General features: G+C 44.5%; 1 protein-coding gene across 1 annotated transcript in view; it reads right to left on the reverse strand.

The window, feature by feature from the left end:
* arhgap32b (Rho GTPase activating protein 32b) overlaps nt 1-17,802 on the reverse strand; it is a 415,224-nt gene extending 397,422 nt beyond the window's left edge. Inside the window, exon 1 of the mRNA XM_078426922.1 lies at nt 17,665-17,802. The gene's annotated coding sequence lies outside the window, so the exon portion shown is untranslated. The remainder of the gene's footprint in view (nt 1-17,664) is intronic.
* Between the last annotated feature and the right edge of the window lie 1,220 nt (nt 17,803-19,022).

Genomic DNA, 19,022 nt, shown 5'->3' on the forward strand with positions numbered 1-19,022 from the left:
TTGGATGCACGGGCTGGTGGGGTGAAAGGTGAGAACTAGAGGAAATTTGTCCTTGATGCGTATGGGGCACCCCACTAGTCACTGCCTGCCATTCCGAAAAGGACCCTTTAATTCCTACTTTTTGCCTCCTGTCTGCCAACCAGTTCTCTATCCATGTCAATACCCCCACCCCCAGTACCATGTGCTCTAATTTTGCACAGTAATCTCTTGTGTGGGACCTTGTCAAAGGCCTTTAGAAAGTCCAGATACACCACATCCGCTGGCTCTCCCTTATCCATTCTACTTGTTACATCCTCAAAAAATTCCAAATGATTAGTCAAGCATGATTTCCCCTTCATAAATCCATGCTGACTTTGACCGATCCCGTCACTGCTTTCCAAATGCACTTCTATAACATCTTTAATAATCAGCTCCAGCAGGTTCCCCACTACCGATGCAAGGCTAACTGGTCTATAATTCCCCGTTTTCTCTCTCCCTCCTTTCTTAAAAATTTGAGTTATATTGGCTACCCTCCAGTCCACAGGAACTGATCCAGAGTCGAGAGAACATTGAAAAATGATCACCAATGCATCCACGATTTCTAGGGCCACCTCCTTGAGTATTCTGGGATGCAGACCATCAGGCCCTGGGGATTTATCTGCCTTCAGTTCCAGCAGTTCCCTGTATTACATTCCATGATGTTCTTGTATGGAAAATCTCATCTTGGGAGCAAATGCTGTGGAGAAGGAGGAATTGAGAATAGGGCAGGTGGCAGGTGGGCAAGAGGCAGGTGGGAAGAAGTGTAGTCCAGATAACTGTGTCAATAGGTTATAGTAGACCTCAGACGATAGTCTGTCTCCTGTGATAGAGACAGAGAGATTAAAGAAAGGGGAGAGAGGTGTCAAGAGGTTGTCCAGGTGAATTTGAGGGCAGGGTGGAAGTTATTGGTGAGTTCCTCCGTTTTTATTATTCAAGATGGCCACTTTGGATTAGATGATCTTGACATCTTGGGTGCTACTAGAATACATTCATCCAGATGTGGCGAATATTCAATCACACACCTAACTTGTGCCATGTGGATGATAGAAGGACTTTGTGCTGGCTGATCAAGTCTCTTGCTGCAGCCCGAGGTGGTGGGAATAAAGTGGATGCACTGGTTGCCTAAATTCTATGGACTTTAGAATGTTTCTCAGAGCAATGAGGTGGCAAACATAAACCCACTACTTAAAAGGAAACAGAAACAGGACACTATGGTTTAGTAGCCTGGCATTTTTGTTAAGGAAGTGGCAGCATGGCATTTCAAAAATAACAATGTCACCACATGCGGCGAGTCTTTTAGAGATTTCTGATGTAATAACTCAAAAATAAGGGAAAACCAGATGATGTGGTTTATTTGGACTTTCAGAAGCCCTGCCATACGATTTGCAGACAGGGTATACAATCGAATTAGAGCATGTAACATTGGGGGAAATGCACAAAGTGGATTGAGGTTTGTTAACCATCAGAAAAATTAATGGGAATAAACAGGTAATTTTCAAAATCAAAAACAGACTGCTGGAGGTCAGACAGTGGGTCAGACAGCATCTGTGCAGAGAAATGGATAGACAACATCTTGGGTCAGGAACCTACTTCTAACTTCTATTTTCAGCATCTGCAATCTCTTATGTCTATTTTCATGTTGGCAAGCTAAGGTCAGTGGGGTGATGGGATCCCAACTGTTTAAATCAATAATTCAAAATAGGATATCAGGTCTAATATAAGCTTCCAAACAATACAAAGTTGGGTTGTAGAGTAGGATGTGAGAAGGGTGCAGTGAGGCTCGGGGGGTTGATAGATTAAGAGTAAGAGCATAAGTTTATGACTTTTATATAAAAAGTATTATGTAAAAGTGTAAATGTAAAGTGGAATCTAAAGTGAAGACCTGCAAAGTCACACATAACATGCAAAACCAGTGCATTTTTTTACATCGTGAGGCACTGATAGATGCTGATGTTCAGAGGGATCTGGATTTCCTTGAACAGAGGTAAAAAAAACATGCAAATCCCGCAAATAATTTGGAAAACAAACAGGTTATTACAAGATGACGAGTACAAGAGATACAAGGAACTGCTGATGCTGGTTTACAAAAAAAGATAGTGCTGGAGTACACACTTTGTGTCTCTTTTTTGAGTACTAGAGATGCTGCATCTAAAATTGTGTGCAAGTCTTGTCCTACCAAGGAAGGATAAAAGAACAGAGGCAGTGCAGTGATAGGCCACCAGACCTACAGATCGGCCTGTACTACTGAGTTTACATAATGTGTGATCACACTGAAACAGTCTTGTGTTTAGACAGATTGGGTGCAGATATAGAGTATGGAAACAGGCACTTTAGGCAATTCACCCATGTTCACCAGATTTTATAAAGTTAATCCCACATGCCTGTGTTTGCCCAATATCTCTCTACAAGTTCCCTATCCATGTATTTGTCTAAACGTCTTTTAAACACGGTAATTGTATCCACCTCTACAGCTTCCTCTGGCAGCTCATTCCTTATATGCACCACCCTCCGCGTGAAGTAATTGCCCATGTCTCTTCAATCTTTCCCCGCTCACCCCAAACCTAAGCTTTCTAGTTTTGCACCCCTCTTGGGAAAAAGACTAAAACAAAACACCTTTTCTATGCCTCTCAATTTTGTATACTTCCATAAGGTCACCCCTCAGCTTGCTATGCTCCAGGGAAAAGAGTCCCAGGCTATCCAGCCTCTCCTTATAACTCAAATCATCGAGTCCTGGGAACATTTAGATCTTTTCTGCACCCTTTTCAGCTTAATGACATTAATCCTACAGCTGGGAGACCAGAACTTCACACAATACTCCAAGAGTAGTATCAACAACATCAAGCATGCCAAATGCATTCTACACCATCATACCTGTCTCACTACTTTGAGCAAACAGTGCACCTGTCTGTCTGCCCTACAACACTCTCCAGGACCATACCATTACTATGCAACTCTTGCCCTAGTTTGACTTACCAAAATGCAATACCTCACACTCCCATCTGCCATTCATGTTGCAACATAACATCCTGAATGAATGAATGATACTTTATTGCCTACCCCTTATATTCTATGAATATGCCATATGCCTTCTTCACCACCCGATCCACTGGTGCTGTCACTTTCAGGGAACTATGGAGTTGACCCCAAAGACATCAACATTACTTGGAGCCCTACCATTTAGTGTCAATGTCATACCCCTGTAAGACTTCCTAAAATGCACCATAACCAACTTTCCAATAGATCTATATCCTGCTGTAGCCTTAGACAATCTTCCAGATTATCTAAAACACCAATTTTCTAGTCCACTTCAAATGCACTAATCATATCCATCACATTCATATCCAACTTGTTAATACATAATCCCAAACAGCAAGAATCTCACCACCAATCCCAGCAGCACACCACTGGTCACAGACTTCCATTGCGGAATATCCTCCCCCCACTATTCTCCAACTCCTATTAATTAGCTGATTTTGGACCCCATGTGCAAAAAAAACTTCAACTTAGCAAAACAGGATTTTCCACACACAAAGCTATACTGCCTCTCCCTAATTAGTCTAATCTTTCTTTCTCAATGTGTGTAAATCCTGTCCCATAGAAATTTTGAATCCAGAAAACATCCTGGTGAATCTCCTCAGCACTCTCCCCAGCACAATCATATCCTTCCTAGTTTGGTGATCAGAACTGAACACCATACTCCAAGTGCAGCCTAACCATTATCTCGTAAAGTTTGAAAATAACATCCTAACCCTTATATTATAGACAATAGGTGCAGGAGTAGGCCATTCGGCCCTTTGAGCCAGCACCGCCATTCAATGTGATCATGGCTGATCATTCTCAATCAGTACCCCGTTCCTGCTTTCTCCCCATACCCCCTGACTCCGCTATCCTTAAGAGCTCTATCTAGCTCTCTCTTGAATGTATTCAGAGAATTGGCCTCCACTGCCCTCTGAGGCAGAGAATTCCACAGATTCACAACTCTCTGACTAAAAAAGTTTTTCCTCATCTCTGTTCTAAATGGCCTACCCCTTATTCTTAAACTGTGGCCCCTGGTTCTGGACTCCCCCAACATTGGGAACATGTTTCCTGCCTCTAACATGTCCAACCCCTTAATAATCTTATACGTTTCGATAAGATCCCCTCTCATCCTTCTAAATTCCAGTGTATACAAACCTAGTCACTCTAGTCTTTCAACATAGGACAGTCCCGCCATTCCGGGAATTAACCTAGTAAACCTACGCTGCACGCCCTCAATAGCAAGAATATCCTTCCTCAAATTTGGAGACCAAAACTGCACACAGTACTCCAGGTGCGGTCTCACTAGGGCCCTGTACAACTGCAGAAGGACCTCTTTGCTCCTATACTCAACTCCTCTTGTTATGAATGCCAACATTCCATTGGCTTTCTTCACTGCCTGCTGTACCTGCATGCTTCCTTTCAGTGACTGATGCACTAAGACACCCAGATCACGTTGTACGTCCCCTTTTCCTAACTTGACACCCTTCAAAATAATAATCTGCCTTCCTATTCTTACCACCAAAGTGGATAACCTCACACTTATCCACATTAAACTGCATCTGCCATGCATCCGCCCACTCACACAACCTGTCCAAGTCACCCTGCAACCTCATAGCATCTTCCTCACAGTTCACACTGCCACCTAGCTTTGTATCATCGGCAAATTTGCTAATGGTACTTTTAATCCCTTCATCCAAGTCATTGATGTATATTGTAAATAGCTGCGGTCCCAACACCGAGCCTTGCGGTATTCATTTTATGAATATGCCACATGTCTTCTTCACCACTTCTATAATTTCACTACCACACACATACTGTTCACTGGCCTCTCATCATCTGCTCCATCCCTACTGCTCAACCATGAAATAACATTAGCTATCCGCCAGTCTTCTCGTACCTCAACCAGGGGATAGCAAAGATGCAAGAATCCTGTTAAAAGAGACATGTTTGATTCTATTAATGTCTCCCTCCCTGTACCCAGTATCCTTAAATTCATTCTCTTTGGTAAATAAGGATGAGATGTATAAATTTAGGACCTCATCCAATAGATTATCCTTTGGTTCCTAAGGGGACTCACTCTGACCCAGCTACCTTTTTACTCCGAAAGTACTTATGGAATGACTTAGGATTCTGTTCTCCTAATTTCCTAATGTACTCTCCCACACCTTTGCTTGATTAGTTACCAATACATATCTCTTCTTTTTCCTGATTAGACCTTCAATAACCCTTGATTTGATAATTAAGCAGCATCGAGCCAAAGGCTTGAATCGCCAAGGCATGGAAGGAATGAACTTAATGTGGGTAAATGGAATCAGGTACAAGAGGTGGTATGAACACACTGAGCTGAAAGGTCTGTTTCTTTGCTGTGTAACTATGACTATGTGGTATAGAAAGATGTTTAGATATTAAGGGAATCAAGCAATTTATGGTTGGCATATAAAAATGGCAGAAAGCAAAAGACCAACCATGGCATTAATTGGTATATTATTGTCACATATACTAAGATAGTCAAAATAATTTGGGTGCTGTCCAAGCAAACGGGCGGCACGGTAGCGCAGCGGTAGAGTTGCTGCTTTACAGCGAATGCAGCGCCGGAGACTCAGGTTCGATCCTGACTACGGGTGCTGCACTGTAAGGAGTTTGTACGTTCTCCCCGTGACCTGCGTGGGTTTTCTCCGAGATCTTCGGTTTCCTCCCACACTCCAAAGACGTACAGGTATGTAGGTTAATTGGCTGGGTAAATGTAAAAATTGTCCCTAGTGGGTGTAGGATAGTGTTAGTGTACGGGGATCACTGGGCGGCACGGACTTGGAGGGCCGAAAAGGCCTGTTTCCGGCTGTGTATATATATGATATATGATATGATAAATCATACCATGCTTGCATAATATCAAACCATACCCCAGTTTAATAGCTAGTGCAAAATGAGAAAGGTGACAAGAGTGAAGAGTACAGTGTTACAACTACACAGAAGTAAAGATAAAAAAATGTGAAGGGCCACAACAAGGTAGATTGCGAAATCTGGCCTACATTCTTTGCTTATGATAGGTCTGTTAATCAATAGTTTGATTACAGCAGGGAAAAATCTGTTCCTGAATCAGATGGAAAGGGCTTTGAAGCTTTTGCATATTCTGGAGGGAGACCGTGTGCGAGTGTCCTTGATTTTGATAGCTGCTTTCTCACGACAGTGTGAAGTACAGATGGAATCGATGGAGGGTACAGGGTTGTAGTGAGAAGATTGGTTTGCATTATAGACTAGGCTGCATCCACAATTCTCTATAGTCTTGGACAAAGCAGTGCCAAACCAAGTTGTATGCATACTGATATGGTGCATTTGTAGAAATTGGTAAGAATGAATGCAGAGCAGCAGGCATGGAGGGACCTAATGGTGATCATCTTTTTAAATTTAGTTTAGTTAAGAGAACAAGCCTTTCCGCCCACCGGGTCCGCGCCGACCATCGATCCCCGCATATTAACATTATCCTACCCCCACTAGGGACAATTTTTACATTTACCAAGCCAATTAACCTACAAACCTGTACGTCTTTGGAGTGCGGGAGGAAACCGAAGATCTCGGAGAAAACCCACACAGATCACGGGGCGAACGTACAAACTTCGTACAGACAGCACCTGTGGTCGGGATGGAACCTGGGCTCCAGCGCTGCATTCGCTGTAAGGCAAAAACTCTACCGCTGCACCAATGCATTCAAAGTGAACCAGATTTCAGGAGGAAGCGAGGTGGATCGTCCAGTTGCTATTCAAGCACAACTGCTTCAGAAGTGGGATAATCTTAGAGATGTCCATTTCCATTAGTAGTTTAATTGTATACCATTTCATGACAATGTGTGACAATGTGTGGCGGGATCTTTGATCTGATCCAACAGACATGAGACATGACGTCTATAACAAACCCACCGACTCCCACAACTATCTCGACTACACTTCTTCCCACCCTGTTTCCTGCAAAGACTCTATCCCCTAATCCCAATTCTTCCGTCTAAGATGTATCTGCGCCCAAGATAAGGTGTTCCATACCACAACATCTGGGATGTCCTCATTCTTTAGGGAACAGGGGTTCCCCTCATCCATCATAGATGAGGCCTTCATATATCACTCCTCGGTATCCCGCAGCTCCACCCATGCTCCCTCTCCCCCTAATCACAACAGGGACAGAGTCCCCTAGTCCTTACCTTTCACCCCATCAGCTGTCGCATACAACACATAATCCTCCGACATTTTCGCCACCTCCAACGGGATCCCACCACTAGTCAAATCATCCCATCTCCACCCCTTTCTGCCTTCCATAGAGACAGTTCCCTCCGCAACTCCCTGGTTAACTCATCCCTTCCAACCGAAACCATCCCCTCCCCAGGTACCACAGGAGATACAACACCAATCCCTATACCTCCTCCCTTGACTGTGTCCAGGGACCACGACAGTCCCTTCAGGTTAGGCAGAGGTTCACTTGCACCTCCTCCAACCTCATCTACTGTATCTGTTGTTCAAGATATGGACTCTTTTACATTGGCGAATCCAAACGTAGACTGGGTGATAATTTCGCTGAATACCTTTGTTCAGTCTGCCTGGACCTACCTGATCTCCCGGTTGCTAAACACGTTAATTCCCCTTCCCATTCCCACACTGACCTTTCTGTCCTGGGTTTCCTCCATTGTCAGAGTGAGGCCAAACTCAAATTAGAGGCACAGCATCTCATATTTCGCTTACAACCCAGGGTATGAACATTGATTTCTCTAACTTCAAGTAACCCCTGCATTCCATCCCTTTTCATTGCTCCCCCCCACCCAAGTCACACCAGCTTTTCATTGTCAATGGCCTGTTTCCTTTATCATTGTTCCTTTTTGCATATCTTTCATTTGTTTTATTTCTCTACATCATCATCTATATCTCTCGTTTCCCTTTCCTGTGACTTTCAGTCTGAAGGCTCGACCCAAAAACATCACCCATTCCTTCTGTCCAGAGATGCTGCCTTTCCCGCTGAGTTACTCCAGCATTATGACTAACATATATGAGATTGTTTTGATCTGTTTTTCATGCATGTTGGAAGTTGTAGGTACACCTGATGCTGCTCCCAGCATGGCTTCTGCACTGCTCAAGACTGATTCCCTAGGTTGTACATTAGATGGCAGCGATGGAACCCAATTCTACTGCAATGGACATCTTATTGATGCCCTTTTGAGCTACTAAATACAATCCAAGTCTGCCTTACCCCAGCAGTGGTGCCACAAAGCAAGATAGAAGTATTCTGAATGTGCAGATAGTGCAGTCTCAACAAATATTGCGCAGTGTTCACTCCTACTGATGCTATCAATTACAACAGATGGTCTAACAAGGACAACAACAGGCATGGTTACTCCTCACATTGCCTCGCTTACCACATACCTTGTCTGGTAGCTATGTATTTTAGAATTCAACCAGCATGATCATTGTTGGGACTACCGAGCCAAACGTAGTGATGGGCATTAAAGCCAGAGTACAATTTTCCGTTGTTACTCTCACTGCTTCTTCTAACTGATGTTCATCAAGGACGCAGACGGTTCATCAAGGACGTGAGGCAACAACTGAAATGTTCTCCATGTTGCACAAATGCCACGAGAGTTCAGATACAGATTTCCAACAAACATTGCTCTTTCATCACAAAATGTTCAGACAGAAAGGTCAACGTGCAAACCTTTTATAATCCATCTTTAATTACTTCTGTGTAACAAGGCACAAGGCATGCTTTCCTTTTAGTTACACTGGAAAATGTTTTGCTGTGGATTATTTACAGTCATCCTGAATACATCTCAACTATTAAGAAATAAAGTGTATTAAACTAACTTTAACATGATAGCATGTTTACCCAACCATGTCTGTAAGTAGCATGCAGGGTGTTTGAAAACAATTACTTACAGACAAAGTGTTCAAGAATCACTAAACATGAACCTGAACTTTCCACCACTACACAAAATTTGACATGTAACAAAGAATAGGCCAGTCAGTATTTGTAAAGAAAGTGCAAGTTACAGTTAGATATTCATGTGTGTGTACACTATGTGTCTATCAGAACTTGTCTCTGCTTACAGACACTGATCGGCTGCAAATTTCTAGTACTATCTATTTATTATAGACACAGAAAAAATGGCACAAGAACCGGTGTTCTGCTGTATCACTTGGGAAGACTGTATTAAGCCAGCAAAATCATTCTTCAGGTTCAATGATGGTTCCAGTTTATTATTGCATCAATGCATTATTCCTCCTCTCCGGAAAGGCCTGAAACTCATGTTATTTATAAACTAAGCAAAAGTGCGAGAAAAGTGCAATTATGGAACACGCAATTCTACAACTCATGATAAGCCAGTTTTACTGCATACAAACAACTACGGGGAAGAAAGATAACACCCAAAACAGTCTAAAGATGATTAAAATAAGGAAGTGGTCATCCTCATTAAATTGCTGCCCCCATTCAAAACACAATTTGGTTAAGATTACTTATCCAATCCTTATCTCAATTAAGTGGTCATCGACCTATTGTTAGATATTGTAAATAAATGAAGGGACATATCGCGTAAGAAACAATTCCAACGTTCAGTTCATAATATATTTGCACTGGATACATCAGATGGCACTAGCAAACTAAAATAAACTGGACCATCAACAGCTGCTAGAAATTAATACGAGTCACCTATCCCTCTACAAATATAAAAGAACAGAGAAAGGATAGAAGAGCACTGGTGATAATTAATAGTGGTAGTTAGGGGGGTGGGGAAATGGCAAAGGGCCAAATATGGACTTGAAGACAATGAGAACTTCAAATTATTCAATGTCTTTCAAGGCAAAGTATTTTCTATTCTATCAAAATTTCATGTGAAAAGATTTTCTTTGAAACATCCAAGCATGTTTCTTTGCATATTTAAAATTTCAACTAACACCACAAATAGCTATTTTTTAAACTAAATATCCCCCCCACAGTTTAACCTATATTTCCATCCTTTGGGAGGAGTTGGCTGCGCCTAACGGCTGCGGCTCTCTGGCAGTCTGTTTGTCTTTTTTTCTTTTTTTTTGTTTGTGTCGGTGCTGGGATGGTTTTTGTTTCTGTTTTTGGCTGTGTATGTGTGGGGGGGGGGGGGGGTGGGTGTGTTGGGGGGGGGGGGGTGGGGCGGGGGAAACCTTTCTTTTATTAGGTCTCTTCCCCGGGGCGCAGCTCGCCCGCGGGGCCTTCCATCGCCCGGCGCGGCTTGGCCGCTGGACTTAACATCGCCGGCGCGGCTCGGCTGCGGGACGTTTCAGTGCCCGGTGCGGCTCGGCCGCGGGACGTTTCAGTGCCCGGCGCGGCTCGGCTGCGGGACTTAACATCGCCGGCGCGGCTCGGCCGCGGGACGTTTCGGTGCTCGGTGCGGCTCGGCCGCTGGACTTAACATCGCCCGGTGCGGCCGCGGGACGTTTCGGTGCCCGGGGCGGCTTGGCCGGGGGGCCTTCCATCCCCTTGCATGGGCTGTGCGTGTCGGTAGGGGTCGAGGTGTCTGTCCGTGGGTGCGGGGGGAGGAGAGGGGAAGTTTTGTTGCCTCCATCACAGTGAGGGGGTGTTTGGAGTCACTGTGATGGATGTTTGTGTTGGGGTCGTGTGTCCTGTGTTCTTTTCTTTTTTTGCTGTGACTGCTGAAATTTCGTTCGGTGTTGTGCCGAGTGAAAATAAAGTGTTGTTATGTTATGTTATGTTATGTTATCAATTCAGTTACTGCACAAAAATTCAGTTTCACACCCTAGACAATATATCCTCCAACTGTGTAGCTCACAGGTCGAGGGTCATACAGTTCCGTATTGTCTTCGAGTTAGTTGTAAAACAAAACAATTTTTCCTCTGAATTTTTTTTGCAGCCAATATTTGCAGAATCTTACATCAACCTTCAGTCTGGCTGCAGCTGAGCTCAACACTCAAAGCACAAATTCAATAATTTATGATTTGCATGGAACTAGTCACAAACAGTTCACCCTAATGCAGAACTTGAACCTCTATCTCCAAACACAACCAGGCATCAATTACTTTCCATCATCCATATAATCTCAATCACCACTTCACCCACAGAACACCTCTCATATTTTATACAAATTGACATTACGCTCACACAACTTTAAGTGAAGCTTAGCAACATTATTGCCCGCAACCACCTCCAAAACCTTTATTGACAGAACATCCAATGTTAACCACCAGTGTTGGCCTGCGCCCAAGCTGCCAATGCCTGATTGAAGTTACCAGCAAATATGCAAGCTCAATTTCAGTTTTCTTTCCCTTCTTGGGGTTAAAAATGAACCATCCACTCTGCACCTCGAGTACTGCCAAACGTACTCTATCACCCTGGTTCATATCCTCTATTGCCATCCTACTCAATCCTTTATTAAACCAAGCCCCACAGATGCACCATAGAAGGCCTACAGTCAGGTTGCATCATTTGGGAACTGCTCTGCCAAGATCACGGGAAATGGTAGATAGCTGTGGGTGTAGCCCAATCCATCACACAGACCAGACTATCTGCATCTCAGGAAAGCAGCCGACGTAACCAAAGACCTTTACCAACCTGGCCATTCCTTCTTCTCTCCACTCCAGTCAGTAGCCTGAAAGCGCGCACCATCAGACTCAGCAATAGCTTCTTCCCTTCTTATCAGGCTTCTGAACAGTCTTTCAATATGACCAAGTATAACCCAATTCTCCTCTACCTCGTTGGACTTTGTCTCTGGAACTGTTGCACTATAATGCCGAGAACTATATTCTGCACCCTGTATCTTTAACTGTTCTACCTGTCGTACTTGAGTTGGCTTGATTGGATAGCATTATATAATTCTGGATAGCATTATATAATTTGATTGGTTAGCATAAAAAACACCTCATTGAGCCTTGATACACATGACAATAATAACCCAAACCTAACCCTACTTTTTCCTTCCCATGTTTATATCTTCCATTCTTCCACACTTCCCACGATCATCCATCACAAGGTTCAGTGACACCTCCCACTTTTTCACAGCTCAGCCTGAATCTCTGGACTAAGGACGTCAACTTGAATTCAAACATTCCACAACATGTAACAAATTGCCTTTTGGAGAAGTTTTAAAGCAACTGCACTAATCTATAATCCCTCACCTGGAAAACAACCTGGACATGCTTGTCTTTGTGTTTGTAAGTTGAAATATTTTAGCCCTTCATTGAGCTATGATCCACATGCTGACTTGGTCACCTACTCTCAAACTTCAGATGACGACTTTACTTAGTTGGTGAAAAATTCTGTTCATCCCGTATCAGACATTGAGATCAAGATACAATGAATGTGGTGTTGTTGGTGGAGAGGTGAAAGGTTAGACACTGCCAATAAATCTGGAGATGTAAACAAGAAAACTAGACAAAACTCCTGTTACTGTGTTTTACCAAACCCTAAAGAAACTGAAAAATGCTGAGAATACTCAGCAGTTCAGACAGCATCAGTGAAGGGTAGGGGGAGGGGGAAGAGAATGGCGAGTTTGGAGGAGTGGGGGGAGTGTTCTTCTCCTCAGGGCAACCCTTCAGAGATCTTTGATGACTTACTTCCATCCAGTTTTGCTTCCTGACATAATTAAGGGGGTAAACATGGGTGCCACAGAATCTTCAATAGAAGGGATGGGTGGTGGCTGAATGGCCATACGTATGGGTATTTGTCAGGTGAAAAGAACACACTAGTCTACATGGGACCGCTATGTGCTCCTAATACACAGCCATGAATTTCAATATCATGAATGCTTCCTCTCCACTCTGAGCAAGCATGGTTTGGACAATCCCAGAAGCCAATGAGGATATTGGGTCTCTTCAGGGAGCCTTTGAATCTTTTCCTCTTTCTGTCTGGTAATTGCTTTTCATGATAGAGCTTGGTCCTATCATGGAAAGCTCCATGGTCTCAATCTTCAAATGTCCTTTAAATCAAACCAACCAAATGCTGGAACCATAAAATCAGTGGTGAATTTGATCATGTCTGACTTTGCTGAGAGGTGGCTCCGAAAATATGGGGAAAGTTCTTGCGGTAAGTAAGTACTTTGGATGTAATGGATGTAGGTTATTAGAGGACTTGCATGGCAGGAAAGATGAATGAAAGGCACATGCATTCATGTCGATTGGTGACTGGAGCATACAAAAATGCATGTTAACTGAGAACTGCTACCACTGAGGTTTGGGAGACTCTTGTTCTGGAGTATGGTCATCATCGACTGAACAGTTTCCCTTCAGTTCTGAAGTCCAACTTCCACAGAAATCAGGACGGCTGCAAAATGGTCGACAAAAGTGGCGGCAGGCAGCCATGTTTGACACTGCTCATCACCGAGACCTAATATCAAGTCAAGTCTATTTGTCACATACACATACACGATGTGCAGTGAAATGAAAATGGCAATGCCTGCGGATTGTACAAAAAAAAAGTTACAATTACAGCATATAAATTTAAATTAATACAGAAAATAAAATTTAGTCCCTGGAGTTATAATAGTTAACAGTCCTGATGGCCTGTGGAAAGAAACTCCGTCTCATCCTCTCCGTTTTCACAGCATGCTGCTTGTGGAGCAAGTATACCGTTGCTTGCATGCTGTTGTGGAGCAAGTATACAATAGATACAAACTTCACGAAGATGACCATAATTACAACATCTCTCTGTGGCTCCCTAGAATATGCTCCCCCTCCCACATGTGGGTGATGGGGATGTGGATTTGTGACTCAAGCTGTTCTCTGCCAAGTTTTAGTGTTTCGCCAGGGATATCTTGTTTCTTTCCCGTGACTTTCAGTCTGAAGGGTCTCGTCCCGAAACGTCACCCATCCCTTCTCTCCAGAGATGCTGCCTGTTGCGCTGAGTTATTCCAGCTTTTTATGTCCACCTTGTTCAGACATAGTCTTTTCAACTTCTTGTCTGAACTCGACCAAAAAAGGCCAGGTTACAATAAGTAGTCACAGTGGAAAAATTGAGCCAGACAATGCTATAGCAAAAAGACAACGACGAATATACCTAGAGGGCAAGGAGTCAGAGGAAGGAGGTCCAAGTGCATCTCATAATCTAAGATCATAAGGGCTCCATACCACACTCCCAGTACCTCCAGCTTGGTTGCATCTATTCTGATCATGATACCAGCGTTTCCATTTTCTTATACTTTAGTTTCTCCACCAGCAAATGGTTGAGAGCTTCAAATTCCTTGGCGAAAATATTACTTGCGATCTGTAGTGGCCCAAACACATTGAAGCAACGGCCAAGGCAACACACAAATGCCTCTACTTCTCCTGGAGAGACTTGGCATGATATGACTCTAACCAACTTCTACAGACGCACGGTAGAACGTATCCTTCAGCTTGCATCACAGCTTGGTTTGGGAACAGATCTGCCCAAGACCGCATGAAATTGCAGAGAATTGCGGATGTACGACTATCAACTTCATCTAAACCACGGTGTCTCAGGAAAGCAACCAACACAATCAGATTTGTTCCACTCCAGTCATTCTTTCTCCTCGCTTTCGTTAGGCAGAAGATACAGAAGCTTGAAAGCACACCACCAGAGTCACAAAAAGCTTCTTCCTCACTTATCAGGCTGCTGAATGGTCCTTGTATAAACTGGGGCATTGTCCGTTTCACCTCTATCCCATTGCAAACATTGATCTTTGTCTTTGGAACTGAAAACTATATGCTGCATCCTATATATCCTCCCGGCTCTACCTATTGTGCAATCACTGATTTTCACCTTCCTCTCTATCAGCTGCCTGGATCAACAGATCTGCTATCATTTCTAACCTTCAAAACAAAAACCTATCATCACACATTTTCTTGGAGTGACTCAGCAGGACAGACAGCATCTCTGGTGAGAAGGAATGGGTGATGTTTCGGGTCAAGAACCTTCTTCAGACTAAGAGTCAGGGGAGAGGGAGTCTTGAGATATGGAAGGATGAGGTGTGAAAATAAAAAATCAGAGCAGACAATAAGGAAATGTTAACCATTCTACATGTCACCCATTCCTTCTCTCCAGAGATGCTGCCTGTCCCGCTGAGTTATTATCATTTTGTGTCTATCTTTGGTGTAAACCAGCATCTGCAGTTTCTTCCTCCACCATACATTTTATTCTCCCGTTTCAACACTCCTTTGGGACTGCATCCGCTGTGACTCCAGTTCACTCTTTCATCTGTACCAATGCCATTCCCCTTCTCGCACAAGATGCAACTCAGAGTAAAGGTATACGTACTCGAGATTTACTGACTATGACTCAGTACATATAGTGAATAAAACAGTAAAGCACAGGGACAGACCCTTCTGCCCATAGGGCAGAACATGATGCCAGGTTAAACTAATCCTCTGCCTGCAAGTCATCCATACCGCCCATTCCCTGCATATCCATGTGACTATCTAAAGGACTCAAATATCATAATTTTCTGCAACCATTTATAACACATCTACCCGTTTCCCCTTTCCTTCCTACCAGAGAAAACGCAAAACTACTCCATGGTCAGACAGTAATTCACTTGCGCTACTTCCAATTTAGTGTCCTCAATGAGAGGTTTACTATATTGGAAAAACAAAATGCGGGTTGGATGACCGAATGCCACGTCTACGTTCAGTCCTCAAGAGTGACCCTGTTTTTAGCTGCCTGCCACTTTTAAGCATCTTCCCATTGCCTGCCTGATCTCTGTCAGTCCAATGTAAGCACAAGGAACAACATTTCACCTTCTAACTTGGCATTTTACAATGCAACACTGAATTCAACTGTTACAGATATGCATTAATAAGTTTGCATCAGAACTGACATGACAAGGCGTTATCAAATTGTAACATTAACTCTGATTCTCTTTCCATAGGTGCCGTCTGCCCTGCTGAGTATTTCCAAGAGATTTTCTTTCCAGATTTCAAATGTTATGGGGCACCTGACAGAACCAGCTCTTCTCCTTCTCCTCTTTGTTCTCATTCTTCTTCCATTGTCTTTCTCTCTCTCTCCATTAAGCAGTGTCTAAGTATTTCCATACTTTACTGTTTTATTTCCAACAACTTTATACATTAAAAAAGTGAATTATTTCTAAAACCTTTCTGTACATTGGCCTTTGCCTCTGTTAAGCTTATCTCTCACCCAATTCTTTTTCACATTTAAATATCCTGCAAGCGCCTGGGAGCTGTTCAATCGCATTCCATCCCTTGTGTCGACAATGCACACACTGCAGTCAATGCACATTGCTACATTTATCATTCCCCTCATATCTGCTGTTTGCAGCTCCCACCCCCAGTCCTCCTTTGAGTGATAGAAGCAGAGTATCTCTAGCGTCATTACATTTCTTGGCCGTATTTCCATCTTTTTGACATTATTCAATATTTCTTATTAGTGTCAGAAATAATAGGACACACACTACCACCCTCAACCTGAACATGCATTTAATATTACCACCTGTCATACTGGGTTGCAGCTGACTTACCATTTACACACTTTACAGAATGAAAAGAGTATCAACAACAAGGTTGCACCCTGCAGTTAGATACAAGGAACCACAGATGCCAGTTTACAACAAAAAAAACGAATCAGTACTGGAGTAACACAGCAGGTCAGGCAGTAACTCTGGAGAACATTGATAGATGAAATTTTGGGGCAGGCCTGGTCCCAACCTAAAAGGTCACCTATCCATGTTCTCCAGACATGCTGCCTGGCTGGCTGAGTTATTCCAGCACTCTGTTGCACCATACAGTTATCGCATTCACATTAGAATGACAGATCCTGGAGAAAACCATGGAGATTTGGATCACACTCTTGAGGCAAGTTCACCACCCATAACCAGCCAACAGCCAGTGTAAACCCTTTCCCACTGCCAGCATCTGTTAGCATCAAACAGGACATGTTCACATCCCTGGCCACTGATTCACAACTGTCATTAACTCCGACACCTACCCCGGGCTTATACTCAATACATTACAACCCTTCCCACAACAAGCACATTCAACCCATCTTCATCTTCAGCTCCATCCGGTTCACCAACTGACAACAGATCTTGGACCAGACATGTTATTCCACCAATCCTGCCTCACCTAATTTCACCAGTAGTTTACCCCAGTAATCCTGGTGCATGCCAAGTTAGGTCACACTCACTCACCACTAACTCACACTCGCCACCAACCCCAAGTAACACTTGCAGTGTCCCACATTCACTCCCACCCTCTTGTCCCCCTGCCCTGTTCCCTCCCCAGCCCTCCCGCCCCACCTGTCACCCGCTCAACCCCGGCCTTTACCCTTCTCCTGTACCCCCCTCCCTGCCCCGTTGCTCCGTCCCCTCCTCCACGTTCCTTCCCCTCACGCTCGCCATAGTCGCCAACCCCACCAAGTAACACCCGGCGTGGTACCCCTCACCCCTCCACCATGAACCCCCCTGCTTCATCCACGCCCCCGCCCTATTCCCCGTTCCCAGCCGTGTCTCCCCCTTCACCCTACTCTCCCCTTGCCCCCGGCCCGCAGTGTCCGGCACCGCCACCCCTCCTCACGCCCGCGGCGCGGCGCCGCTCCCCTCCCGCCCGCGCTCGCCCTTCCCTCACGCGGCACCGGCTCTCCCGACGCCTCGCTGCCGGAGTCCGTGATCCGCTCCAGGCATCGACCGCTGCGCTCAGGCCGTACCTCGCTCTGTCCGCTGCCTCGGTCCTCATCGGATCCGGCGACACTGCAGCGGCTGCATGTCCTCGCCGACCGCCCGCAGCCCAACCCGACTCAGCTCCGCCACACCGGCCACCGGCAGCGCCGCACGCACACCCCGCCCAGCGCGTGACGTCAGCACGTACAGTACCGCCCCGGCCCGGCCGCAACATCAACACGAGCTCCCCCCCCTCTCAGAGACGTCATCGCGCATCGCCCAGCGCGTGACGTCAACACGTACAGTACAGCGCAGTCCGGCCCAGTACTCTACACTGTGCGCCCCGCAATGTCACAGGCACAACCTCACCTGAAGGCGGCGCTCTCTCCACTCCCACTCCGGCGCCGGCGCGCCCAGGCAGCTGTGCCGCTCGCTCTGCGGGCGCCATTACTGACGGCGTGAGGCGGCTCGGGTTTGCAGCGAGGTACAGTCAAACGCTTTTGTAGATTGCTGACCAGTCGATACATGTTTACAATCGAGCACTCCACATGATAAAGGGAATAACGTTTCGTGCAAGATAAATAATAATATAATAATAAATAATAATATATTCCTTTATTCGTCCCACACTAGGGACATTTACCGTGTTACAGCAGCAAAGTGGATAGCAAGAGATCATTCATGATAAATAAAAGTAAAGACAAGGATAATTTGTCATCATTTTACTGTGTATTCCTTAGCTGTTATTGTTGACTCTGCTGCATTCCCTCTCCATCCCTCCCCCATCCAAGTCTTCCCAGCTTCTCGTTCTCACCTAGCAAATATCTAACGATGGCTTGTTTCCTTTATTATTGTTACTTTTTTGCCTATCTTTCATTTATTTGTTCTATATCCACATCACTATCTATAGCTCTTGTTTCCCTCTCCCCTGACTCTAATCTGAAGAAGGGTCCTGACCCAAAACGTCACCCATTCCTTCTTTCCAGAGATGCTGCCTGTCCCGCTGAGTTACTCCAGCTTTTTGTGTCTGTCAATGGAAGGGAGGTTTGTGTGACCGCCTGGGCTGCGTCCAGCTGTCGGATGGTGGTCAGGCTCCACGGAACCGTGCCATGTGGGAACCGGGAGGGGCTTAGGGCAGGTGTGTGGCCCATAGTTAAGATCATGTCCACAGCAAGCACCTTTACTTATATAATTGTAAAAATGTCGCCGGGCTTCAAAAATGTATTCTCAAAATAAAAATTCCAAACTAAAAGTAAAATATTAAGTTAGATGACCAAAACTATGGACAAAATAGATTAAATTATTTAGGATAAACCGTAGATTTGTATTTGGTTAAGGTATGATCAAAGATTTCAGAAAACCACGAGGAACTGATAGTTTCCCCCATCTATATTTTCATGGGTTG

Source organism: Rhinoraja longicauda, chromosome 32, assembly GCF_053455715.1.
Source record: "Rhinoraja longicauda isolate Sanriku21f chromosome 32, sRhiLon1.1, whole genome shotgun sequence".
Taxonomy (NCBI): domain Eukaryota; kingdom Metazoa; phylum Chordata; class Chondrichthyes; order Rajiformes; family Arhynchobatidae; genus Rhinoraja; species Rhinoraja longicauda.